The sequence below is a fragment of the Tamandua tetradactyla genome, chromosome 18, assembly GCF_023851605.1.
Source record: "Tamandua tetradactyla isolate mTamTet1 chromosome 18, mTamTet1.pri, whole genome shotgun sequence".
Classification (NCBI taxonomy): domain Eukaryota; kingdom Metazoa; phylum Chordata; class Mammalia; order Pilosa; family Myrmecophagidae; genus Tamandua; species Tamandua tetradactyla.
In genome coordinates this window covers 47,428,439-47,455,218 of record NC_135344.1, presented here as the reverse complement: position 1 = coordinate 47,455,218, position 26,780 = coordinate 47,428,439, and the positions used below count along the sequence as shown (strand labels likewise).

The 26,780-nt window shown below is 40.3% G+C and overlaps 2 long non-coding RNA genes across 2 annotated transcripts in view; one reads left to right on the top strand and one right to left on the bottom strand.

Annotated features, from left to right (window-relative positions):
- Window positions 1-10,062, bottom strand: part of LOC143662155 (uncharacterized) — a 55,515-nt gene extending 45,453 nt beyond the window's left edge. The window contains exon 1 of the long non-coding RNA XR_013165184.1: window positions 10,011-10,062. This is a non-coding gene — a long non-coding RNA (uncharacterized LOC143662155). The remainder of the gene's footprint in view (window positions 1-10,010) is intronic.
- LOC143662156 (uncharacterized) overlaps window positions 1-26,079 on the top strand; it is a 35,553-nt gene extending 9,474 nt beyond the window's left edge. Inside the window, exon 3 of the long non-coding RNA XR_013165185.1 lies at window positions 25,902-26,079. This is a non-coding gene — a long non-coding RNA (uncharacterized LOC143662156). The remainder of the gene's footprint in view (window positions 1-25,901) is intronic.
- The last annotated feature ends 701 nt before the right edge of the window (window positions 26,080-26,780 follow it).

Below are 26,780 nucleotides of genomic sequence, written 5' to 3'. Positions count from 1 at the left end.
CTCTGGTCCACCAGTCAGAGGAAGGACTTATGGAGGTCAGGTGATTGACGGAGTTTTAGCTCAGGTCCATCTCATAGTGGGTCCAATGGGTCCCCTGACCCATTCTATGGTCATTTTTCCAATTTCAGAATGTGTAATTGGAATCAACATAATCAGCAATTGGCAAAATCCCCACATTGGTTCTTTGACTCATGGAGTGAGGGCTATTATGGTAGGAAAGGCCAAGTGGAAGCCATTAGAACTGCCCCTACTTAGCAAAATACTGAATCAGGAGAAATACCACATTTCTGGAGGGATTGCAGAGATTAGTGCCTATCTTAAGAAACGGAAGGATGCAGAGGTGGTGATTGCCACCACATTTCCATTCAACACTTCTATTTGGCCTGTGCAAAAAACAGGTGGGACTTGGAGAATAACAATAGATTATCATAAACTCAACCAGGTGGTGATTCCAATTGCAGCTGCTGTTTCAGATGTGATATCATTTCTGGAACAAATCAACACATTGCCTTGTACTTGGTATGCAGCTATTGATATGGCAAATGCTTTTTTCTCAATAGCTTTCAGAAACAGTTTGCAGTCAGCTCCTTCCCATAATATATCACACTGGTCCATTATATTGGTGATATTATGCTGATTAGACCTAGAAAGCAAGAAGTAGCAACTACTCTAGACTTAGTAGTAAGGCATTTGCATCTCAGGGGATGGGAGAGAAATCCAACAAAAATTCACCTCAGTGAAATTTCTAGGTGCCCAGTGGTGTGGGACATGACAAGAGAGTACTTCTAAGGTAAAGGATAAGCTGCTATATCTGTCCCCTCCTATGGTCAAAAAAGAGGTATAATACCTAGTTGGCCTCTTTGGATCTTTGAAACAACATATACCTCATTTGGGTATGCTACTCTGGCCCATTTACCGAGTGACCAGAAAATCTGCTAGTTTTGAATAGGGACCGGAACAAGGGGAGGCTCTGTGACATATCCAGGTTGCTGTGCAAGTTGGTCTGCCACTCGGGCCATAGGATCTAGCAGATCCAATGGTGCTGGAAGTGTCAGTGGCAAATGAGGATGCTGTCTGGAGCTCTTGGCAGTCCCCTATAGGAAAATCACAATGCAGACCCTTAGGATTTTGGAGCAAAGCCTTACCATCCCCAGGTAGCTACTCTCCTTTTGAGAAACAGCTTTTAGCTTGCTAATTGGCCTTAGTAGAGACTGAATGCTTAACCATGGGCCACCAAGTTACCCTGAGAACAGAGCTGCCTATCATGAACTGGGTGTTGTTGGACCCAGTAAGCCATAAAGTTGGGTGTGCACAGCAGCACTCCATCATAAAATGGAAATGGTGTATTAGAGACAGGTCTCAAGCAGGTCCTAAAGGCACAGGTAAGTTACGTGGGGAAGTGGCTCAAATGCCCATGTCCCTCACACCTGTCACATTACCGTCTCCTTCTCAGACCAGAGCTATGGCCTCTTGGGGAGTTCCTTATAGCCAGTTGACTGAGGAAGAGAAAACTCAGGCCTGGTTTACAGATGGTGTTGTATGATACGTAGGGACCAGCCAGAAGTAGATAGCTACAGCACTACAACCCCATTCTGGAATGTTCTTCAAGAACAAGGTGAGGTGAAATCCTCCCAGTGGGTGGAACTTCAGGCAGTGCACCTGGTTGTTCATTTTGCTTGGATGAAGAACTGGCCAGAGGTGTATTTGTATACTGGCATATGGATTATTGCTAATGGTTTGGCTGGACGGTCAGGGATCTGGAAGGACCAGATTGGAAAATTGGTGACAGAGGTCTGGGGAAGAGGTTTGTAGACAGACCTTTCTGAGTGGGCAAAGAACATGAAGATATTTGTGTCCCATGTGAATGCTCACTAGAGGGTAACTTCAGCAGAAGGTTTTAATAAGTAGATAAGATGACCCATCCTATGGATACAAGTCATTCTATTTCCTCAGCCATACCTGCCATTGCTCAATGGGCTTATGAACAAAGTAGGTATGGTGGTAGGGATGAAGGTAATTCATGGTCTCAGCAACATGGACTTCATCTCACCAAGGCCAACCTGGCTATGGCCACTGCTGAGTGCCCAATCTGCCAGCAGCTGACACCCACAAGGTGGCACCATTCCCCAAGGTGCTCAGCCTCCTACCTGCAGGCAGGTTGAGTACATCGGGCCACTTCCATCATCGAAGGGGCAGCGATTTGTTTTAACTGGAACAAAGACACATACTCCAGATACGGTTTGCATTTCCTGCATGCAATGCGTCTGCAAAAACTATCATCCATACATTTATGGAATACAGTATCCATCATCATGGTATTCCACACAGTATTGTTTCTGATTAAGGAACCCATTTCACAGCAAATGAAGTGTGGGAATGAGCACATGCTCATGGAATTCTCTGGTCTAACCATGTTCCCCATCATCCAGAGGTAGCTGGGTTGATGAAATGGTGCAATGGCCTTTTGAAGTCCCAATTACAGTGTCACCTAGATGTCAATATCTTGCAAGGCTGGGGCAATGTTCTCCCGGAGGCTGTGTATGCTCTGAATCAGTGTCCACAATATGGTGCCATTTCTTCCATAGCCAGGATTCATGAGTCCAGGAATCAAGGGGTGGAAATGGGAGTGACAGCACTCACTATCACCTCTAGTGATCCAGGAGGAAAATTTTTGCTTCCTGTCCCTGTAACCTTAAGCTCTCTGGTCTACAGGTTTAGTTTCAAAAGGAGGAGTGATCCTACCAGGAGACACAACAATGATTCTATTGAACTGAAGGTTAAAAAACTGCCACCTGGCCACTTTGGGCTTCTCATGCCACTGAATCAACAGGCATGAAAGGGGATTACTGTTCTGTCTGGGGTGATTGATCTTGACTATTAAAGGGAAATAGGATGGCAACTACATAATGGAGGTAAAGAAGAGTTTTCCTGGAACACAGGAGGTTCCCTAAGGCATCTCTTAGTACTACCATGCCCTGTGATTGAAGTCAATGGAAAACTGCAATAACCCAATCCAGGCAGAACTACCAATGGCCCAGAAAGTTCAGGAATCAAGGTCTGGGTTACCCAACCTGGCAAAGAACCATAGCCAACTGAAGCGCTTGCTGAGCAATCACTTCACACACAACTACAATCATGTGACCAGTTACAGAAACAAGGACGGTGATTACATGAATATTTCCTCCCTGTTTTGCTATGAGTATGTTTGCATTTGTACATAAGCAAACATCTTGTTTTCCTCTTATCATATGAAATACGTTGTATTGTTCATATTATAGTATTTAAGACATAGGATATGAAGTGTAGGAGTGAATGTTACCTAAGGACTTGCACCGTATTCTGGAGAAATTTAGTGCATTTCCAGTTGTACACAGGAAAGTTGAGTATTGTTAGGTGAATTATATGTCTGTTATTATGTTCTATTTGGAAAGTAAGTGATGTGTATGGCTGCCAAGTTGACAAGGGGTGAGCTGTGATGGTTAGGTTCTGGTGTCGACTTGGCCAAGTGATGATGCCCGGTTGTTTGGTCAGGCAAGCACTGGCCTGATCATTGCTGCAAGGATATTTCATGGCTGGTTGATAAACCAGAAGGGTGGTGAATTAAATTATCAGTTAGTTGATTGCATCTGTGACTGATTATATCTGCAATCTGTAGAAGGCGTATCTTCCACAATGAGATAATTCAGTTGGAGGCTTTTAAACAAGAAAAGAGACTTTCACTGCTTCTTCAGCCAACAAGCCTCTCCTGTGAGATTCATCCAAACCTTTCATTGGAGCTGCCAGCATCACAGCTGTCCTGTGGATTTTGGACTTTTCCATTCCCACGGTGCAGTGAGACATCTTTATAAATCTCATATTTACAGATCTCTCCGATTGGTTCTGTTTCTCCCGAGAACCCTAACACAGGATATAATTTGGGAAAACTTCCCAACTCTATAAAAGACATAAATAAATCAAAGTGGCCCAATGAACTCCAAATAGAATAAATCCAAATAGGCCACTTCAAGGCACATATTAATCAAACTGCTAAATATTGAAGAGAAACAAAGTTCTGAAAGCAGCATGAGAAAAACGATCTACTACATACAAGGGAAAACACATAAGATTGAGTTCAGTCTACTCAACAGGCACTATGAAAACATGAAGGCAGTGATATGATATATTTAAGATCCTGAACGAGAAAGGCTTCCAAACAAGAATTCTTTATCCAGCCAAGTTATCCTTCAAAATTAAGGGAGAGATTAAAGTCTATGAAGACAAGCAAAGACTGAGAGAACTAGTCAACAAGAGACCTGCCCTACAAGAAAAAGGGAGTCCTGTCAGCTGACAAAAAAAGACAGGAGAAGGCCTGGAGGAGGGCACAGAATTTAAGAGTATCAGTAATAGCAAATTAAAAGATAAACAGAGAGAGTGGGAAGAATATATAGATCTGACAAAAAGTAAATAATTTGGTGGTAGATTCAAGATCTGCTTTTACAGTAATAACTTTGAACGTTATGGACTAAACTCATCAATTAAAAGATACAGATTAACATAATGGATAAAAAAAATAATGTCTATCTAAATGCTGTTTATAAGAGATGCATCTTCGATGCAAGGACACAAAGAGACTGAAAGTGAAAGGATTGGAAAAGATGCTATATGCAAGCTGTAACCAAAAGAAAGCAGGAGTTGCTATATTATTATCAAATAACATAGATTTTAAATGTAAAGACATCATAAGAGACAAAAAAGGACACTATATATTAATTCACCAAGAGGAAATAATAATCATAAGTGTTTATGCTGTCATTCAAGGAGCTCTAAAGTACATGAGGCAAATATTGGCAAAACTGAAGGGAGCTATAGATGTTTCAGCAATAATAGTGGGAGATTTCAATACAACACTCTCCACTATAGATAGAACAACCAGAGAGAGGATCAACAAGGAAATACAGAACCTAAACAATGTGATAAATGAGTTAGATGTAACAAATATATAGAGAGATAATTACACCCCAAAACAACAGGATATACATTCTTCTCTAGTGCTCGTGGAACATTCTTCAAGATAGAAGATATGCTGGGACACAAACTGTGTTTACAAATTTAATAAGATTGAAATTATCCAAAGTACTACCTCTGACTACAACAGAATGAAGCTGGAAATGAATAATCATCAAAGAACCAGAGTTTTAACAAATAAAGGGAAATTTTAAAACACACTCTAAATAATCAGTAGATCAAAGAAGAAATTGCTACAGAAATTGGTAAATATGTGGAGATGAATGATAATGAGAATATGACTATCAGAACTTATGGGATGAAGCAAAGTCAGTTATGAGAGGGAAATTTATTGCCCTATATGCCTATATTAAAAAATAAGAATAAGCAGAAATCGAGGATTTAACTGCTGACCCGAAGAATTTAAACAACAGCAAACTAACCCCTAAGCAAACAAGAGGAAAGAAATAACAAAGATGATAGCAGAAATAAATTAAGTTGAGAAGATGAAAACAATAGAGAGAATCATCCAAACCAGAAGTTGGTTCTTTGAGAAAATCGATAAAATAGATGTACTCTTAGCTAGGCTTAAAGAGAGAGAGAGAGAAAATAAATAAATAAAATAAGAAATGGGAGAGGGGACATAACTACTGATCAAGCAGAAATAAAGTAACTAATGAGAGGATACTATGAGTAGCTATAGGCTAATAAACAAGTCAACGTAGATGAAATGGACACCTTCCTAGAAAAGCATGAACAACCAATATTGACTCAAGAAGAAATAGATGACCACAACAAACCAATGGCAAGTAAAGAGATTGAATCAGTCATCAAGAAGCTCTCAAAAAAGAGAAGTCTAGGGGCGGGCCACGGTGGCTCAGCAGGCAAGAATGCTTGCCTGCCATGTCAGAGGACCTGGGTTCGATTCCCGGTGCCTGCCCATGTGAAAAAAAAAAAAAAGAGAGAGAGAGAGAGGAGTCTAGGACCAGATGGCTTCACATATGAATTCTACTAAGCATTCAAGAAAGAATTAGTGTGGGGAGGCCAAAGTGCTGTTACAGTGGCCTCTGCAACACCAGTGCCGTTAGAAGTCACTGAAAATCAAGAGATTCAATCAGCATCAGTGAAGAAAGCCGATTGTCATTATGAGCTGGTGACCTGACTCAAAGCCTATTCTTCTAAAACCAAGGGCTCCTTCAGTTGCAATTTGAGTACCTATAATATCCCTTCTTGAGAGGCTTTGCACAGCACTTTCAATGTTCATTATTTCACTTGGACAGCCCTGTGCGGCTGATGAATTCATCCAAGCAAATGCTACAAGCTGACAGTCATAGTTGAGCAAATCCAGCATTTGCAAGAACAAGCCAGAAGATACTGGAAGATGCTCGCAGAGATGCCAACTTGCACCATATAGCTTGTAATATGGTGGGGAAAACTGGCAACATTTATTACCTTTATAAACAGAAGAGTGGTCAGCAATATTTTTTCATTATTTCTTCAAAGGAATGGGGAACAAGTTGTCCATATGACTTGTCCTGGACTCCTTATGAGAACATCAAAAAGCAAGATGCTAGCATTACATAGTGGGCAAGTTGCTAGGCCAGCCAGTGGTCCTGCCTCCATGTACTGAACCCAACTTCACGCTGAGACTGGGCCCTGACAAATAGCTCTCAAGGCACGGAACTGACGTGACCTCCTTTTTGCCCCTATTCTCTACCTTGATGTCATAAGAATTGAAGGGATGTAGGTGAATCATGAACTTCTTGAAAGGAAACCCTGTATGAATGTAAATGCTGCTCATCATTACTTTTAGCTGGGATGGTAATGAATCATAGGGCTCTGTTTTAGAGTCCTCTCTGAGCCACAGATATCCAGTCAGTCAGTTCCAGAGTATTGGCCTCCATACTTTTCTTCTCCTTCAGCTTCATCTGTTCCTCCCATATATTAAAACATTAGAGAGAAAAAAAAGAATTAGTACCAATGCTACTCAAACTCTTCAAAAAAAAAAAATTGAAAAGGAGGAAAAGCTACCTAACTCATTCTATGAAGCCAGCACACCCTAATACCAAAATCAGACAAAGATACTACAAGAAAAGAAAATCACAAACCAATATCTTTAATGAATATACATGCAGAAATCCTCAGCAAAATAATTGCAAATTGAATCCAGCTGCACATTAAAAGAATTATATACCATGACCAAGTGGAATTTATTCCATGCATGCAAGCCTAGTTCAACACAAGAAAATCAATTAATGTAATACAGCACATCAATAAATCAAAGCAGAAAAAAAACACGATCATCTTGATTGATTCAGAAAAGGCATTTGAAAAAATTCAACATCTTTCCTGATGAAAATATTTCAAAGGATAGTAATAAAAGGGAATTTTGTCAACATGATACAGGGAATATATTTAAAAACCCAAAGCTAACATCATACTCAATGAGGAAAGACTGAAAGCTTTCCCTCTAAGATCAAGAAAGAGACAAGGATGCCCACTGTTACCACTGCTATTCAAAATTGTGCTGGAAGTTCTAGCTAAAGCAATTAGACGAGAAAAAATATATAAGGTATCCAAACTGAAAAGAAGTAAAACTTTCACTGTTTGCCAATGACATGATATTATATATCAAAAAGCCAAACAAATCTAAAGCAAAGCTAATGAAGCAATACATGAGTACAGCAAAGTGGCAGACCACAAGGTCAACACCCAAAAGTTAGTAGTGTTTCTATACATTAATGATAAGCAATGTGAGGAAGAAATAAAGAAAAAACTCCACTTAAAATAGCAAGTAAAAAGAATAAAATATTTAAGAATAAATTTAGCCAAGTATACAAAAGACTTATACATAGAAAACTACAAGAAATTGCTAAAAGAAATCAAAGAATACCTAAATAAATGGAAAGGCATAGCATGTTCATGGATTGGAAGACAAATATAGTTAAGATGTCAATTCTACCCAAATTGATTAATAGATTCAATGCAATTACCAATTAAAACCCTAACAACTTATTTTGCAGAAATAGAAAAATGAATAAAAAAAATTATTTGGAAGGGCAGGGTGCTCTGAATAGCTAAAAAGGTCTTAAGAGGAATGAAGTGGGAGGTCACACAGTACCTAACTTAGAGCATATTACAAAGGTACAGTGGTCAAAGCAACGTGGTACTGGCATAAAGATGGATATACTGAGCAGTGGAATCAAATGGAGTGTTCAGAAACAGACCCTCTCATCTGTGGACAATTGATCCTTGATAAGGTGATCAAACCAACTCAACTGGGACAGAGCAGCTTCTTAAATAAATTGTGTATGGAGAACTGGATATCCATATCCAAAAGAATGAAAGAGGACCCATATCTCACAAAGTATACAAACATTAACTTAAAGTGGATCAAACATCTAAACATTAGCACTAAGACCATAAAAACTTTTAAGGGAAAATATATTATAGATCTTGTGATAGAAGGTGGTTTCCTAGACCTTACATGCAAAGCATGAGCAATGAAAAAAGAAATAGATAAATGGATCTCCTCAAAATTAAACACTTTTGTGCATTAAAATATTTTGTCAGGAAAATGCAAAGGCAGCTTATACAATGAGAGACAATATTTGGAAACCAAATGTGCTGGTTTTAAAGGATGTATGGTTTGAAAGGATGTAGAAAAGCCATGTTTTAATCAAAATCCCATTTCGTAAAAGTAGAATAATCCCTATTCGATACTGTATGTTTGAAACTTTAATCAGATCATCTCCCTGGACATGTGATTTAATCAAGAGTGGTTGTTAAGCTGCGTTAGGTGACGACATGTTTCCACCCAGTTGGGTGGGTCTTGATAAGCTTCTGGAGTCCTATAAAAGAGGAAACATTTTGGAGAAGAGGAGATTCAGAGAGAGCAGAGAATGCTGCAGCACCATGAAGCAGAGAGTCCATCAGCTAGCGCTTTGGAGATGAAGAAGGAAAATGTCTCCTGGGGAGCTTCACGAAACGGGAAGCCAGGAGAGAAAGCTAGCAAATGACTCTGTGCTTGTCGTGTGCCCTTCCAGCCAAGGAAGAAACCATGATTGTGTTCACCATGTGCCTTCTTGGATGAGAGAGAAAGCTTGAACTTCATCGGCCTTCTTGAACCAAGGTATCTTTCCCTGGATGCCTTTGATTGGACATTTCTATAGACTTGTTTTAACTGGGACATTTTCTTGGCCTTAGAACTGTAAACTAGCAACTTATTAAATTCCCCTTTTTAAAAGTCTTTCTGTTTCTGGTATATTGCATTCTGGCAGCTAGCAAATTAGAACACCAAATACAGTTAATGGCTTAATATCCAGGACATATAAAGAGATTCTACAACTCAACAACAAAAAGACAAACAACCCCATTTAAAAATGGGCAAAAGACAAGGACCAACATTTTTCAAAAAAGAAAATACAAATGGTTCAAAACATCTGAAAATATGCTCAATCTCACTGGTTATTAGGGAAATGCAAATCAAAACCACAATGAGATAACTCATACCTACTAGAAAGGCCATTAAAAAAAAAAAACAGAAAACTACAAGTGCTGTAGAGGATGTAGAGAAAAAGGCACACTTATTCACTGTTGGTCAGAATGTAAAATGTTGCAACTACTCTGGAATGCAGTTTTGCTGTTCCTCAGGAAGCTAAATATAGAATTGCCATATGATCAGCAATCCCATTACTAGGTATATATTTGTAGGGGCTGCAGCCAAGGACACAAATGGACATTTGCACACCAATGTTTATAGCACATTATTCACAATTGCCAAGAGATGAAAATAGCACAAATATCCAAAGGATGAGTGGCTAAACAAATTGTGGTATATACATATGATGGAATATTATGCAGCTGTAAACAGAATAAGTCATGAAGCACGTAACAATGTGGATGAACCTTGAAGACATTATACTGGGTAAAGTTAGCCAGAAACAAAAGGACAAATACTGTATGGTCTCACTAATATGAACTAACATTAATGAGTGAACTTTGAAAATTAAAGGTAAGGGCCTTACCTCCATGGAGATAATCTAATCAAAAGGTTCTGTTCACAATTGGGTGCTTCACATCTCCATGGAAATGACCCAATCAAAGGTTCCACCCTAAACAATGGATTAGAATTAATTGGATTAAAATTAAAAGAACATGACCTTTCCAGAGAACATAACAGTTTCAAACCAGCACACTGCCCTATAAGAAATACTAAAAGGAGTCCTACAGTCTCAAATGAAAATACAAGAGAGAGAGACTTGGAATAGAGTACAGAAATAAAAATTATCAGTAAGGATAACTAAAAGGATAAAAAGAGAGGCAAAAGTAAGATATGGGAAACATCATCAGCGTGGCGATGTAAGACACCTACTGAAAATCCCCAGAGATTCAGCAACCAAAAAAGACAAATATCACTTGCTCAGAACCCTGGAGGAAGGTAAAGACTGGAGAAGGATCCCACAAATGCTGAATAGAAGAAAGTAAAAATATTAGGTAGGAAACTTCTGTCCCAGACTGACTTAATCCTCTTCCCTCCCCCTCACTCAGTCCCACACAGCTTGGGAAGTGCCCAGAGCAGCAGCCTTGGTCCCTCCCTCTTCCCACCAGGGACATAGACTATAAAATCTCTCACAGCAGTGAGACAGATCCCCACCTCTATCCAGTCACAGATTCCCAAGTCCACAGGGACCAATGGCAGGACTTTAGCTGCTGAAGAGGGCAGAAAATAAAAGAGCACCAAAGAGGAACTCTCAAAGTGGAGGACTAGGGAGAGAATGGTAAATCTACTTCATTCTCAAAAGCTGCAAGTACTGAGGCAAAAATAATTCAAATCAACTGTTTGGTGACCAAGAAGACGAGGGAGGACATTTCAAAGGCTAAGGCCAGTGAGAGATGAAGAGTCTGAGAAAATGTGGACAGAGACTATAACTCTGGCCATGACTCCTGGTGCCCATTCCCTACCCTTGAGAGAAACAGTAACAAGAGGCTTAATCCTTGCTGTGGACAGGGACAGCAGTGAGAGTCCTCTGCTGCAAGTACAGAGGAGGACACTGAACCAGATATTGAACGGTGAAGGGAGAGCACAGGAACAATGCAGTTTCAGCCCTGCCCATCCAGACACTGTTGGGTTCCACAAAGGAACAAATAAATAACTGAAGGGTGCCATCTCCTGGACAAGCCAGTGCAGAGGAAAAGCACGGGGATTTCTAGAGCCTCTCCAGACCCTATCCTAGGCCCATTGGAGCTGGTCTACACCCCCTGCATGGATGCCCAGCCCTGTATTGGCTGAGAAATACTGATGACTCAACTATAAAAGCAGTGCCCTAATACAAACCCAGGCAACATCTAAGTCTTAGACAAGAGAGAAAAACTAACCTTCAGAATAGACTCATCAAGATAATCAGATGACTAGATATTTACAAAATATCACAAGGCATTCTAAAACACGGGAAGAAATGGTCCAGTCATAGGAACAAGTCAAAAAGTCAGAGAAGACACAGAATCTAGAACAACTAATCAAACATGTTCAAGTATACCTCCTGAATCAATTCAAAGAAATTAAGGAAACTAAGCATAAAGAGATCAAGGATATTAAGAAGACACTAGGTAAGACCAAAGGATGAAAGGTTTATTTTGTCTGGAACCTAAAGTTTCTGTAGCGCATAATCCCACTCAACCTGTTTGGACAGCTCATTTGAACAGCTGAAACACAAAGAATCCAGAATAAAAATGAGGGCCTTTAATCCTGTATAGCTTAATGTAATGCCTAGATACAGCATAGAATATATTAAGCAGATAATCAAAAAGTATTGGCAAAGTCCCTTGAGGTATGGGAGAAAAAATATGGAATTATTAAACTTTACCATCAGGAAATCCCTGATACTGTGTCAAACAGCAGGGACACCCAAATCAATAGACCAAGCCCTTGATCTTGAGGCTTACTTTTGTGAAGCTTATGTAAGTATCAGAGAAGCTTAGCCTACCTATAGCTATGCTTAAGGGTTACTTCTGAAGGACCTCTTTTGTTGATCAGATGTGGCCTCACTCTCTCTAAATCCAACTCTGTAAGTGAAATCATTGCCCTCCCCACTACGTGGGGCATGACATCCAGGGGTGAAAGTCTCCCTGGCGACATGGAAGATGTCTCCTAGGGATGAGTCTGGCCCTGGCACAGTGGGATCAACAATTCCATCCTGACCAAAAAATGGAAAAGAAGTGTAACAAATAAGGTATCAGTAGCTGAGAGAGCTCAAATAGAGTTGAGAGGCTGCTCTGGAGGTTACTTTTATATAAACCTCAGTTAGACATTGCTACCTATCATAACTTGTCAAACCCTAACCAAAACCATTCTAGCCAATCCTAGGGCAATCTAGGGCAATATATAAGATTCTACAAAGGCTTCACGCACTAGGGTAACTTTTCAGAAACGTACAAACTCCAGATGGGTCCCTGGACCATATAAGTCTTGAAACCTAGAAGGTTCAGCCTTTCCAGAATATCAGCCTAGTTCCATCTCCCTACCCTATATTATTGACAGCCCTTCCAACATGAAAGAGTTAGAATGGGCATAGCCCATATACCCCTAAAGAGAGGGACAGAAAGATCAAAGGTGATAGTGGGGTTATACAGAGAAGGCAGGGTTTAACAAACGAATATGACTGCTGAATCATTCAATTGGTATTTCTTTTAGTCTCCAGTATCTTAGAGTAGCTAGAAGTAAACACCTAAAATTGTGGAATTGTAACCCATGTCAAACTCTGAAATATGCTCTACAAGTAATTGTGCTATGCTTTGAAATTTACTGCTTTTTGTATATATGTTATTTTTCACAAAAAAAAGAAAAAAAGTTGATTGTGATGATAAAAAATATTTATTTCTTCTAGCCTCATATATTCTGGAGCAGCTAGAAGGAAAAATCTTAGAGGATGCTGTGGTAGCCCATGACAAACTCTAGGATCTGTCCAGTAACAACTTGTTGAAGAGTGCTTTGAAAAAGATTGCTTTCTTCTTTCTTTGCTTTGTATATATACTATATTATATAATAAAAAAAGTTAAAAAAAAAAAAGTAAAAAGGAAGACAGTATGGAAGCATAAAGAAAAATTGGAAAAAATACATAGAAAAATAACAGACATTATGGAAATAAAACATACTGCAGGTAAAATTAAAACTATACTAGATAAAAATACATATATACTAGACACACACAAAGGCAGATTTGAAGAGACCAATGAAAGGATCAGTGAACTAGAAGCCAAGCAACTGAATTCAAGCAGAAAAAAGAACAAATGGAGAAAATAAATGGAAAAATTTGAGCAGGCTGTCATGGAAATGATTGCCAACACAAGGTGCACAAACATACACAACATGGGTGGTCCAGAGGGAGAAGGGAAGGGAAAAAAACAGGAAGAATATTCAAGGAAATAATGGCTTAAAATTTCCCAACCCCTATAAAAGATATAAATATGCAAACCCATGAAGCCCGACGTACTCCAAACAGATTAGACCTGAATAGACCTATTCCAAGACGTACACTAATCAGACTGTCAAATGCCAAAGAGAAGGAGAAATTCTAAAAACAGGAAGAGAAAAGCAATTCATCATGTAGAAGGGAAGCCAAATAAGACAGTGCTGCTATCTCATCAGACACCATGGAGACAAGAAGGAAGTGGCATGATATATTTAAGATAATGAAAGAGAAAAACTGTCAGCCCCAAATTCTCTATCTAGCAAACCTGTTATTCAAAAATGAGGGAGAATATAAAATATTCACAGATAAACAGAAGCTGAAAGAGTTTGCTAGCAAGGCACCAGCCCTACAAGAACTACTATAGGGAGGTCTGCTGGCTGAAAATAAAGACAGGAGAGGCCTGGAGGAGTGTATAGAAATGAAGAGTATAAATAAAAAAATGGTAACTACAAGGATAAAAAGAGAGAAGAAATAGATCTGACACAAAAAGCCAAAGGATATAATGGTTGAAGTACTATCTCTACAGTAATGACATTGACTGTGAATGGATTACATTCCCCAATCAAAAGACACAGATTGGCAGAATGGATAAAAAAATAGGATCCATCTATGTGTTGTTTACAAGAGACCCATTCTAGACCCAAAGATACAAATAGACTGAAAGTGAAAGTGTAGGTAAAGTTATTCCACACAAGCAATAAACAAAAAAGCTGGGGTAGCTACACTAATATCAAAACAAATAGACTCTAAATGCAAACATGTTATGAGATAAAGAAGGATAGCATATATTAATAAAAAGGGCAATTCACCAAGAAGAAATAACAATCATTAATACTTATGTACCTAAGCAAGGTACCCAAAGTACACGAGGCAAACACTGACAAAACTGAAGAGAGGAGCAGACATCTCTACAATAATAATGGGAGACTTCAACACACCATACTCTTCAACAGATAGACCATCTAAACTGAGGATCAGTAAGGAAACAGAGAACCTAAATAATATAAATGAACTATACCTAACAGACATATATAGAACATTACACCCCAAAACAGGAGGGTATACATTCTTCTCAAGTGCTCATCAAAAATTCTCCAGGTCAGGCCATATGCTAGGACACAAAAAAGGTATTAATAAATTTTCAAAGATTTAAATTATACAAAGCACTTTCTTTGATCATAATGGAATGAATTTGGAAATCAATAAAAACTGGGAAACCAGAAAATTCACAAATACATGGAGGTTAAACAACATTCTGTTAAACAATCAGTGGGTCAATGAAGAAATTGCATGAGAAATCAGTAAATATTTTGAGAAGAATGAAAGCAAGAACACAACTTATCAAAACTTATAGTACACATTGAAGGCAATGCTGAGAGGTAAATTTATAGCCCTAAATGCCTGTATTCAAGGAAGAAACAGCTAAAACCAATGACCTAACTGAATAACTGTAGAAACCAGAGAAGGAATAGAAAACTGATCCCAAAGTAAGCAGAAGGAAAGCAATAAGAAAAATTACTGTAGAAATAAATGAAATGGAGAATAAAAAAAATAATAGAGAGAATCAATAAAACCAAAAGTTGGTTCCTTGAGATCAATAAAATTAACAAACCCTTAAGTAGACTGTAAAAGACAGAGAGAAAGTAAATAAAATCAGAAATGAGAGGGGGTCATTAGCATGGCCTCTGACGGAATAAAAAAGATGGTAAGAGTTTACTATGAACAACTCTTTACTAACAAACTAGACAACTTAGACGAACTGGACAACTTCTTAAAAACACAAGAATAACCTACACTGCCTTGAGAAGTAGAAGACCTCAACAAACCAATCACAAAGGAAGAAACTGAATCAGTCATCAAAAAACTTCCAACAAAGAAAAGCCCAGGACTGGATGGCTTCACAGGCTAATTTTACAAGCATTCTGATAAGAATTAATACCATTCCTGCTTGCATTCTTCCCCCCAAAAAAACTGACTAGAGGGAACACTACCTGACTCATTCTATGAAGACAACATCACCCCAATACCAAAGCCTGATAAAAATACTACAAGAAAAGAAAACTTCAGGCCTATCTCTCTAACGGATATAGAAGCAAAAATCCTCAACAAAATACTTGCAAACTGGGTGAGCACAGTGGCTCAGCAGGCAAGAGTGCTCTCCTACCATGCCAGAGGACCCGGGTTCGATTCCGGGTGCCTGCCCATGTAAAAAAAAAAAAAAAAAATACTTGCAAATCAAATCCAACATCGGTCCAAAGGTTTCTCCCAGAATTTATTCCCTATCAAAATTCTGAACTAGAGACATTGTCTAATAAACTCAATTTCTTCAATGTGATTTTAGCAAAATATAATGTCATTAAACTATTGTTTTCAATTTGAATTTTGTTGGTATTATACTTGAAAATTTTAGTTTTATATAGCTATGGGCATATGTTATATGTTTGTACTTCCATAAAAGTAATTTAATTGTACACAGGGGATCTGTTGATTTTTTCTCTTTTGGTGGGGGTCTGTATCCCACTCAAATTTGAAAAACACTGCCTTGATGTATTGTCATGACAGCTATAAATAGAGAGAGAAAGCCGGACTCCAGTTCAGACATGCTCAATATAACTGCCACCCAAGAGAGTGACCAGGAACTGGTACTGGAGTTACCTCTGAATGGTTGTGGGCTGGGTATGGAGTGTCAGGAGTATGAGGACACTCAGTGCTGGTGACAGATATCCCAATCTTTACTGGAATTTCCTGGCTGAGGGCAGTGAGGAGCCATCTGGAGTCTCTGGGGGGTTCAGGGCATCTTCAGACACATTCCTTCTCATACGCTGCTGCTCTCTACATTTTAGCTTCATTTTCATCAACTGCAGGAGAGCTTCCCCCACTGAAGCGGTAGAGGACAGCCCCAATTTAACATCCTCCTAGTTTGGCAAACAGAAAAAATCTTATTTCTGTCATCATCTGTGTATAAGGCCCAGCCTGTGTCCAGGGAATGGCCCAGCCCTGAATCCTGTATCCACCCTGGGGCCCAGGAGAGGTACCACAAACTGAGCATGAAGAGGAACCTGTGGTGGCCAAAGGCACTAGCTATGCCATGCTCCACTACGGTACACCCTATAAACCCCAGCCCTCCAGTGCACTGTGCCCTGGCAGAAGGACTATGCCAGAGTGCCCAAAATGGGGCTTGAGGGTAAGAAGCTCCAGTTAAGAGGGGCTTCATCTTCCACTGCTCAGGTGACAATGGTGAGTTTTACCTAAACCCTATGGTCCTGGAAAACACATGCCTTAAGAAATTCTCCACCTTTTGTGTTATTAAGATGGACTTACTTCTCCTTTGCTTGACTAAATTGTTGACAGGTTTCTCCTTGACTCTTGGCCCCTGACCTTTCAGAATTCAGACGGAACATGCAAACTCAGGAGGTGACATCTGAAATGGACACACACCATTGCTTGATCTCTGTCTCCAGTCCCCTTCTATTAGCTCCCCCCAGCCCTCAAAACCTCTTGGCCCTCTGCTTTCACCTCTCTCCCCCTATTGTGATAGCCTTTTAGTCTCTTTAACAGTAGTCTCTGGTCTCTCTCACAACAGCCTTCTGGTCTCTCTCTCTTCTTTCTTGCATATAACTGAATAAAGTCATCAGTGTCTGTTTAATTTTGCCTGATGCAATTTTTTTCTTTGATGGGGCAAAATCAATTGCAAGGACTACCCCTAGCTTAGAAAATGCTCCTGGGAGTGCCATCTGTTTTGAAATTATAATAACAATTTTGAATCTCAAAAATATTGTAAACTTGTTAACCACAATTAAAATGTAGACAGATTGGGAAAAAACATGTTTTGGTAACAAGTGATAACCAGGCATTCATGGAAGATACACTATGCACTGGCATGGACACTTCCATGATAAAAAATAATGCTAATCAGACCTCTGAAGCAGCACCAGATCGAGGCCAACAGACATGCTGTGCCTACAAGGTTTATGCAGCCCTTACTGCCACGGCCAGCACCTCCCACTGATGGCTTTGGGCTCTCGACTGCTGCCACATTGGACCAGCTCTCAAGACCTTTCATTATATGTACTGTTACCAGATAAAGGCAGTGGATTCTTTTGCCCGATGAGCTCAAATGACCAATTCCCGAGACACCCGGGCTTCAAAGAGAGAAAACATTTATTACTAGGTGCATAGCAGGAAATCAGATGGCCTATCAGCCCAAATCTGTCTCCCCAAACTGCAGTTTATTTTGAAAGTTTTATAGAATTAAAAGATGGGCAGGTTTAGGATAATGATCACAGTCACCCCAGGTGATGCAATTAGAGGTGATCTGATTATTGAGCATGTGCAGATTGATTACACGCTTAGTCACAGAATGTATGTAAGAAAATGGCAGCCTTAATATGATGATGAGTGAGATTTTTAGTATTACAATGAGGTATAAATGACTTGTAGATTAAAGTCTAAGGTACTACACATGTCAGGTGAGCCCACTTTGGTTAGCTCCAGTCTCGTTTATCAAGATAACGTTGGACTTGGAGTGAGTTAGCTCTGAACTGACCCAAGATCTTTCAGTAGCGGCTGTCTTTAGTGATTACAAGACTCTGAAGTTGAAAAAGGTTAGTCACAAGGTTTTTGCGAACACAGCAGCAAAAGATGAAGGCTATACAATCATCATCGGAGATTAAGGAAGCTGGATTACAATTTAGAGATTTCAGATATTTCCCTCTGTCTACTCCAATATACTAGAAAGCAAAAAGGAATATCTATATAATGATTCAGTAGTCAAAATTATCCCCTAAATCCTAACATCTCAGTTACAGTACCCTCCTGCCTTGCATTGGCCCTCTAGTCTACGAACTTTCGAGACTCTGGTATCCTTCACCTTTAAATGTGTTTTGTGCCCTTGACATAGTTATTGCATGTTGGTTGCATTTGGCATCTCGGATTAAGTAAACAAATAAATTGCATTGAATATCCAAACTAGAGTCATGTTGAACCTGCTTTTGACTTGAGATCATTTCTTAGGTCATTTTATGACAATTTATGACACTTATACAGTACTATCCCAGGGTGTGGATATACCCATATAAAGGTCATGGGGCTGCCCTGGGGCTGGGTAACAACCCATAACAGTGTGAAATATCCAAAATTAAGGTATGCCCAATTAAACTCATACTGTAGCATTGTCTAACAAGCCTAAGGGTCATTTGCTGTTACAAATTATTTCTATCCAGTGGAGAAGATAACCTCAAAGTTTATGGTTTTCTTGTCCTATGAACATTAACCAGTTTTGTACCTAACTTGGCAATCTCCTCCCTACATTCTTTCTTTTACTGTCTATATATGCTGCCTTCATTTCAAACTGTTTCACTGCTTAAGCATCAGAGTTGATTAGTGTTTTTCAACCAGTTTATATAAATACTCAAAGCTCTGATAGTAGTCACTTTTGGGATAATCTGAGCATTCCACCTGCAGAAGAGTTAAAACACTGTCAACTGGGACTGCTGTGGGATTTTCTGGGGCCCCACAGGTGCAGATCTCAGCTAGGATGTTAGGAGCAGTCTGTTTGCATACCTCACACTTGCCAGGTTTAGAAAAAGTTATTGATTCAAATATGCAAAAAAGCCCAGGGCAGGGAGTGAGTAGGTGTGAAATGACAGCCTGATGGTTCTGTTTAGCATCAATTAGCATTTCAAAAAGTGTCAAGTTGCTGGAAGACCTTTTTTCAATTGCTGCTAATGGGAGGTTCTAGAGGGAGCAAACGAGCTATCTGCAGGATGGGGTAGGGCTTCAGCCTTAAGTAGGAAAAGCATCCTTATTTCAGGGAATTTCCAATTGCTTAGAGCTTGAGTCTCTGCAGAACTTGTTTTTTCCATTCACAGTGGCGCCTGGGCCCCCGGGTTGGCAACTTTCCTTTTCATCCATGTGGTTAATGCAGAGACAACTCCACACATGAAGAATAAATATGCTTTCCCTGTTTCTCTACAGTCATTTTATTGTCTTCTTTTAATGGAAATAGAGCCCATCACCCTAAAATCACTCCCTTTTCAATACTCAGGATATTTTCCATTTGAGCATTTGGGGACAGAAGGTGGGCTGGAAGCTGAAGAGCTGAAATGGCTTACCCAGTGTGGTAAGGAAGGCCAATCCAATAAGAACAAACAGGAGTTTTGTTCACAGCGTACTACAGCAAGGGAATCAGCCACTCTCACTTGCATTTGGCAGAGACTCAAAGGCAGGCGTGGGAGGGAAAAAGCTTTATAGTGAAAGAAAGATTTCACATGTGGTCTGATTGGAGTGTGTTAAGATAGGGAAGCCAGGGGTGGGTTAACTAGAAGCAGGCAGCCTATGTGATTGGTTGGGGCAATCTTTAGATTTTTCTGGCTTTTTCTGAGTTAGAAGTAGGGAAGAATGGGGACTGGTAGTGGGAGACAACGTTAGGGAAGCTGGCAGTCACTGACAAAGTCCTGAACATCCTGGGCTGATTGAGGTAGAAGTTGTGATTTTGCTCCCTGAACTGGTTACTGCAGAGGTTGTACAACAGAGTTCCATTGTCATATATGGGCTGGCCATTATTAGTTTGTATATTCAGTCTCTCACCAAGGTCATATATTACCACAAAACTAAGCTTGAGCAGAGGTAATGAACTGTTGTTGTATTATAGTAAGAGTTCCATCAAGCAGGAGCAAAAATGTCAGGTAGTTTAGGAACATCTACAATTATACTTGAAATAGCATATGAGGGACCCCTTCTATGCCACTCTCACCGTCACTAGTGAGGCAGGCTAGAACAGAGAGAGGGCAGAGGAAAAAACCATGAAGGAGACCTTAAGCAAGAATGGCCAGTCAAGACTAGGACGACTCATGGCCTGAACAGACAACCTGCCCAGGGGCTATCCACTTTCAGGAAACACCCAGTGGCAGCCAACCCATCAGAAGCCAAATGACCCCTACCTGTGTGAGTCATCTATAGAGAAGAGTAGAGTCAACCAACCAACCCAAATGCACTATCTACCACCAGGCACCACCCTGGAGAGAAGGGAGGGTAAAAGAAAAAGCCCTTAACAAGTAAGTCAGAGGGGGAATAAGTAAAATTGATCTATGAATGTAAATGGCCCACATTGCCTATTGCCTCTCACCTTCCTCACATCTGTCTTTGCAAGAGTGCCCACATGTCCTCATACATGCGTTTTCATTCAATTTTCTATCTGCTTAGTCTTTGGGCTATGCCCTTAAATTCTTTCTCACAGCATGGCCAAAAACCTGGAAGCTGAAATCTGGCTATGCTAAGAAAGGGTGGCTCAGGCCTGCTACCAGGCATTTAAAGGACTGGGGTTGTGAGCTGTGATCTGAAAGCCTGAGAATGCACAGCTGCCTTAGTGCCTCTCTAGGGCTTCTAAATCAACAGGCCTCCAGATTGCTTCATTTGGAGGCCTTTTAATCACACAGCACATTCAGTGGTGGTGCCCATGCTGTCATCAGAGCCAGGTGTGGGCAAGACAGCAAGAGCCTGCATAATGGGTCAGGGACGAGGAGAAGGCCGGCGTGGGGTCTGAAAGCTGATTGTCTCCATATAGCCAGCTGGCCAGTCCAAGGGACCTGGGGACACTGGGGAAACAGAACTGGAGGAAGGTCCAACAATGAAAGACAGTTCAATCAACAGAAGAAGTGAACCAAGGAAAGGAAGAAAATCAGAATAGTTTGCAGTCGTCACAGTTGGCTCAGTTGGAAGAAAATCCATTTTGTGTTTCAGCTCAGGCTGCTCAGAGCAATGTGATGGTCAATGACAAAAGTGCTCTTGGCAGCAGCTGGTCACTGACTGTCATCCAGCCAGACACACTGACCAAAAGGACACTCAGGTCCTTCCTTATTCTTCTCTCCAAGTTAGAGAAACCCTATCAAATTGTACTCAGACTTAGCTTGCTTGGCAGGAAAGTCTTTCTCATTTACCTCTAGTCTTCCTTTCCCTAAGCCCCTGAAGCTAGGCTCCCAAGCTAAAAAGGAGGTGCAAAGTCAATGGAGACCCTTCCTAGAAATCCAGCCCTAGGTAGAATCTGCTCTTCAGTTTAATGAAATCTGGTCCTTGATGCTAAGGAAGAATTCTGGGCTTAGAGTCAGGAAGAGACCTGAGTGACCCTGGCTAAGGCACTTAATCACTTAATCTTTTGGCATGCCAAAATTTGGGATGCTGTCACATGAGCATGCCAAGTCATACTCTGATTCCTTTTACTGCAATGTGATAGACAGCGCAGGACTCCAAGAAACAGATAACAGACAAAAGGGTTTCATTCTCTTAATCCCTTTGAAAGGCAAACTCTATAAAACCCACCTATTATCTGGATTCTCCTTCCTCTGCCTGAAAGTGGGATTCTTCACTTCACCAAGTGCTCCAGAGCTGGCTCTATTTACTTTTCTTTGAGAGCTACAACTGAAACTGTATCTCTGCCTTCTGTCCTGGGGTCCAGTGAGTCAGAGGTCCCCAAGTCCTCCCATAGCTTCAATGATTCACTAGAAAGACTCAGAACTCAGAACAGCTATTATGGTCAGGGTTACAATGTACTACAGCAAAAAGCAATGGATTAAAATAAGCAAGGAGTAAAGGCACGTGTGAAGTCTAGAGGAAAGAAGGTAAAGCTTCCAGTTGTCCTTTTTCATTGGAGTGGCAACCACAGCACTTAATTCTCCCAGTAACTATATGTGACAAAATGTACAAAGTGTTGCCAACCAGAGAAGCTCATCTAAGTCTTGGTGTCTAGGGTTTTTATTGAGGTTCAGTCACCATAGGCTTCTAACACCCACAGGACTAACTTTACTCAGTCTCTAGCCACCACCCTTCCACCTCCCCCGACAGAGGTCAAATGAAACTGTGTGGTCCAGGGCCTCAGGCATATAAAAACTTCTCAGGCAAGATATTCCAACGGCTCAGAGGTTATCTCTGAGTTGACAGTCAAGGGCTAGTCCTGAAGACAGACCTTTCTTTGGGCAGTGCAGGGTTTGAGAAACCTAGATCTGCTGAATTGACCCTTTCCTGCACAGTGAGGAATGCTGACCTGTTTTTCTTTCTTTCTTCAGGGCAGAAATTCTGGGTTAATGGTGACGTCTAATCACAATGCCCTTATCTTATGTGGGACATTATGAGGCAAGCTTCCCCCAGTCTTGACTAGAAATATTTTTAAATAAGCAAGCATAATTTCTAAACAAAGGGAAAATTAACTGGAAATGTGCAAAATTGCATGTTATTTTCACTGTTGAAGATGTACAATTCTATTCATCCTATCTGTAGCTAATGAGCGAAAAATCCCCAGCACCATAAAGGGGATTTTCTCCAAGGTCTCCCATAACACTGTTGAGGTTTCTATCAGTCAACTATTATGTCCTCTTAGTCTGTGTTTGTAGTCCAAAGACTGGGAATTGACAAATAAAAACAATTTGATAAGAATAATTCTTCGTGTAAACAGGGGATGTAAGATGACCAAGAAAAGACAAGGCTCTTGCTTACATTTGGGGGTTACGGGAAAAAGGGCCAGAAATAGACCCAACATGTTTTCTTCGGTGGTAGAAGAGAGCGTGCCAAAGACGGGAAAGTGGCTCAACTGAGTGCTGTGGAATCGAGCATGCAGAACAGGACATAGGAATGGGGTGCAGGTGACGCTGCTCCACATCTCTTCAACCTCGTTGACCCCTACCCGAGAGCTTGCAGGGTCCCCTCACTGCTGACGCTCCTGGCCATATAATTTGACCCACGGTCTGTGATCATATCTCAGCTCTGTTGTACCACAAGTGGTTATTTCAAGGAAATGACATTTTGGGACCCTTCTTTAAAAGAGTTCTGCAGAAACTGTTGTGTACTCCAGAAAAGCCATATTGTTTAATCCTCATTCAATATTGCTGGGTGGGATCTTTTTTATTATTTCTATGAAGATGTGACCCACCCAGTTGTGGGTGGTACCTTCTGATTAGATGGTTTCCATGGAGAAGTGTCTCTACCCATTCAAGTTGGGGTCGCTTACTGGAGCCTTTTAAGAGGGAACCATTGGGAAAAGCTTCAGAGCCAACAGAGCCCACAGAGCCAGAGACCATTGGAGATGCAGAAGGAAAACAACCCTGGGGAATCATTATGAAATGAGGAACCAAGAAAGCAAGCTAGCAGATGTTGCCATGTGCTTTCCCAGTTGACAGAGGTGTCCACAAGTTAAAGACCCCAGCAGATGCCAGCCACATAACTTCCCAGCTGAAAGAGGTATTCTGGACAGCATCAGCCTTTTTTGAGTGCAGGTAGCCTCTTGTTGGTGTCTTAATTTGGACAATTTCATGACCTTAGAACTGTAAATTTGCAATATAATAAATTCCATTTTTAAAAGCCAAAAAAAAAAAAAAGCAAAAACCCCACAGGTCTGGAGAGAGCAGTGTGCCAAGTTGTCGCTACATTCAAGAAGCATTTCTAGCAGGAGTGCAAGCCCTCACAGGCTAGATGCGAGCTGCTGCATATGACCAGAGACTTGGAAGAAGGCTAGAGGGCCTAAGTATCAGCCCTCAGATGCTGCAGAGTAGGAGGGATAGCAGTGCTGCTGCCTGAAGAAATGCCCATCTCAGACGCTCATGTTAGGTCAGTGCTTATACCCCAAACTAATCTAATAAGATGAAATTCTATAGGCATGAATGTGAATTTCTATACTAAGCTCAGATGCAAGCAGAATCCAGCTGAAAACTTGTATATGCAGAAGTTAATATGCAGAAGCCCCTGAGTAAGAAAATAAAAAGGTTGACTTCTCTTCTACACTTTCATCAGTCTTAGTGCAGTTGTGGAATCTCAGGACTCAGAGAAACCTAAGAAATGATCTAACCCAATCACTAAAGGTCCAGATAAGAGGCTGAGGCCCAGAGAGACCTATAACCTAATTAAATTCAGTGCTTTCCCCATCAATGGTGTATGTGTTTGGTAACATGGTGGTAGTCATTAGAAAGCAGTGGTTAAGAGGATGGACTCTGGCCCCAGCTCTGACACTCACAAGCTGTGGAAAATTTACACAAGCTAGTTAACCTCTCTGTTCTTCTTCAGTGCCCCACTCATAGCAAGTTTTCAATAAATGTTAACTATTATTCACATACTGTGTTTAGTATTTTTTTTCAAAAATTTCATGTTAATGACATAGATAAACACTTAGCAAATAAATATGTGGTTTAGAAATGTACAGATAACTATAGGATGAAGAGAACTAAAGACCTCTGAAAAAACCCATCTGAAAAAATCTGGAGGTTTCAGTTTGAATGCAAATTCAACAGGAACCAAGGAGGTGACTAAGCTGCTAAAGAAGCCATTTCACGCCAGCTGCCTTGGAAGTATCAAGAGAGGAAACAGCCTCAATGTTTTCTGGGCTAATCAGACCATTGTTCCTAAATGCAAATCACAGTGGCTGTCACCAAACTGACATCCAGGAGGGTGGGGGATGGGGAATGTGGAAAGCTTCTCTAAAGAAAAATCAAGGCAACAGGGAGAATTTAACCAAGAGAACACTTGGGTGCCAAGGGTGGGACATGCTGGAGTACCCAAAGGTCTGTGACAAGGATGACAGAGAATGATTCGAATAGCAAATCTAGGTCAATAGATGGAAATTCAAGAGATGCATATTTTGTCTCAGTATAAAGATGAGATTTCTAGAAATCACAGATAGCCACAAAGACACAGGTTTTCATGTGGCATGTGGTCTCCTTCAGCACTGTATGAGTTGAGGCTAACTGTCCTAAATGGTTCCTACAGTTAGTACTTGGAAAGGATAACACCTACTGTTACCATTGTTAATTCTTGCCACTCTATCAGGTAAGGCTTATTGTTCTCATTTTGTAGCTGAGAAACATAGGCTCAGAGAGGTTATTTCACAGGCCAAGGTCCTACATCTATTAGTTAGATGAACCAAGATGCAAATCCAGACATGACTCTAAACTGTACATTCCTTCCATTATGCCAGGATGAGACCTGCCAGTTCACTTTTTCCTGTGGTTCCCATCATTTCCACCTGGTTGGTCAGAATGAAATCCAGAATAGTAAGTCCCCTCATTGCTTTATTTACCTCTGATCAAAGTCGCTCATACTTTTTTTTGGAAAGAGTTCATAGGACAACTGCAAAGAAAATGCAAATAAATATCCCTAAGAGTCAAATTTCTTGAATGCAAATACAAAGAAAATATCTCACATAGAAGAGAAAATACATTGCTTCAACACTCAAATGAACATAGATCCAGCTTGACAATGGCCTTCAGAGGAAAATGAATATATATTATCTTCTCTCTTTGCATGGTTTTCTATCAGGTTTCTGCTACTGATTGCCTGGGGCTCTAGTTCCTAATGGGGAAGAGATGCTAGGACCTGAGAGCCCACCAGGAACAGCACATCAAGAGAAACTTTTAGGGAGTGCGAACAGAGAGGTTTAGTGACCACACAGTCTCCTCTCTTCTTTTACAGGTGAAGAAACTTGAGGCCCAGAGAGACAGAAGGATTTTGCAGGGCCCAGACAAGGTTGGCATCAGAATCTAGGACTAAAACCAAGGACTCCACACACCAGTGGGAACTATATTAAAGCTAGAGAGGCCAGGTCCCACCCTTTTTTATAGCATTACTGAACCTATATGGGCATTTTTAATACTCCACAGAATAATCTGCTGTATGTCCATAATTAAACAATTTCACAATCGCATTTTTAATCTGTCAATTTCTCTTTGTATTTCTATCAGGGTTTCTTTAAAAAAAAATACTTCATTAAGAAATAATTCACACCATACAATCCACCCATTTCAATGGTTTTTAGTATATTCAGAGTTGTGCAACCATGACCACAATCAATTTTAGAACATTTTATTGTCCCAATTTCCATACCCATTAGCAGTAACTTTCCATTCTCTAACACTCACTCCTGCCCCTCAGGCCTAAGTAATTGCTAACCTATTTTCTGTTTCTATGGATTTCATATAAATTGAATTATACAATAAATAGTCTTTTCTGACCGCTTCTTTCACATTTAGTATATGTTGTAGCAGATAGCACTTCATTCCTCTTTATTGCCAAATAAAATTCCGTTGTGTGGTGTGCTGGTTTGAAATGATGTATGTACCCTAGAAAAGTCATGTTTTAACCCTAATCCCATTTTGTAAAGGCATTCATTTCTTCTAATCCCTATTCAACCCTGTATGTTTGAAACTGTAATCAGATATCTCCCTGGAGATATGATTTAATCAAGAGTGGTTGTTAAGCTGGATTAGGTGGAGACATGTCTCCACCCGTTTGGGTGGGTCTTGATAAGTTTCTGGAGTCTTATAAAAGAGGAAACATTTTGGAGAATGAGGG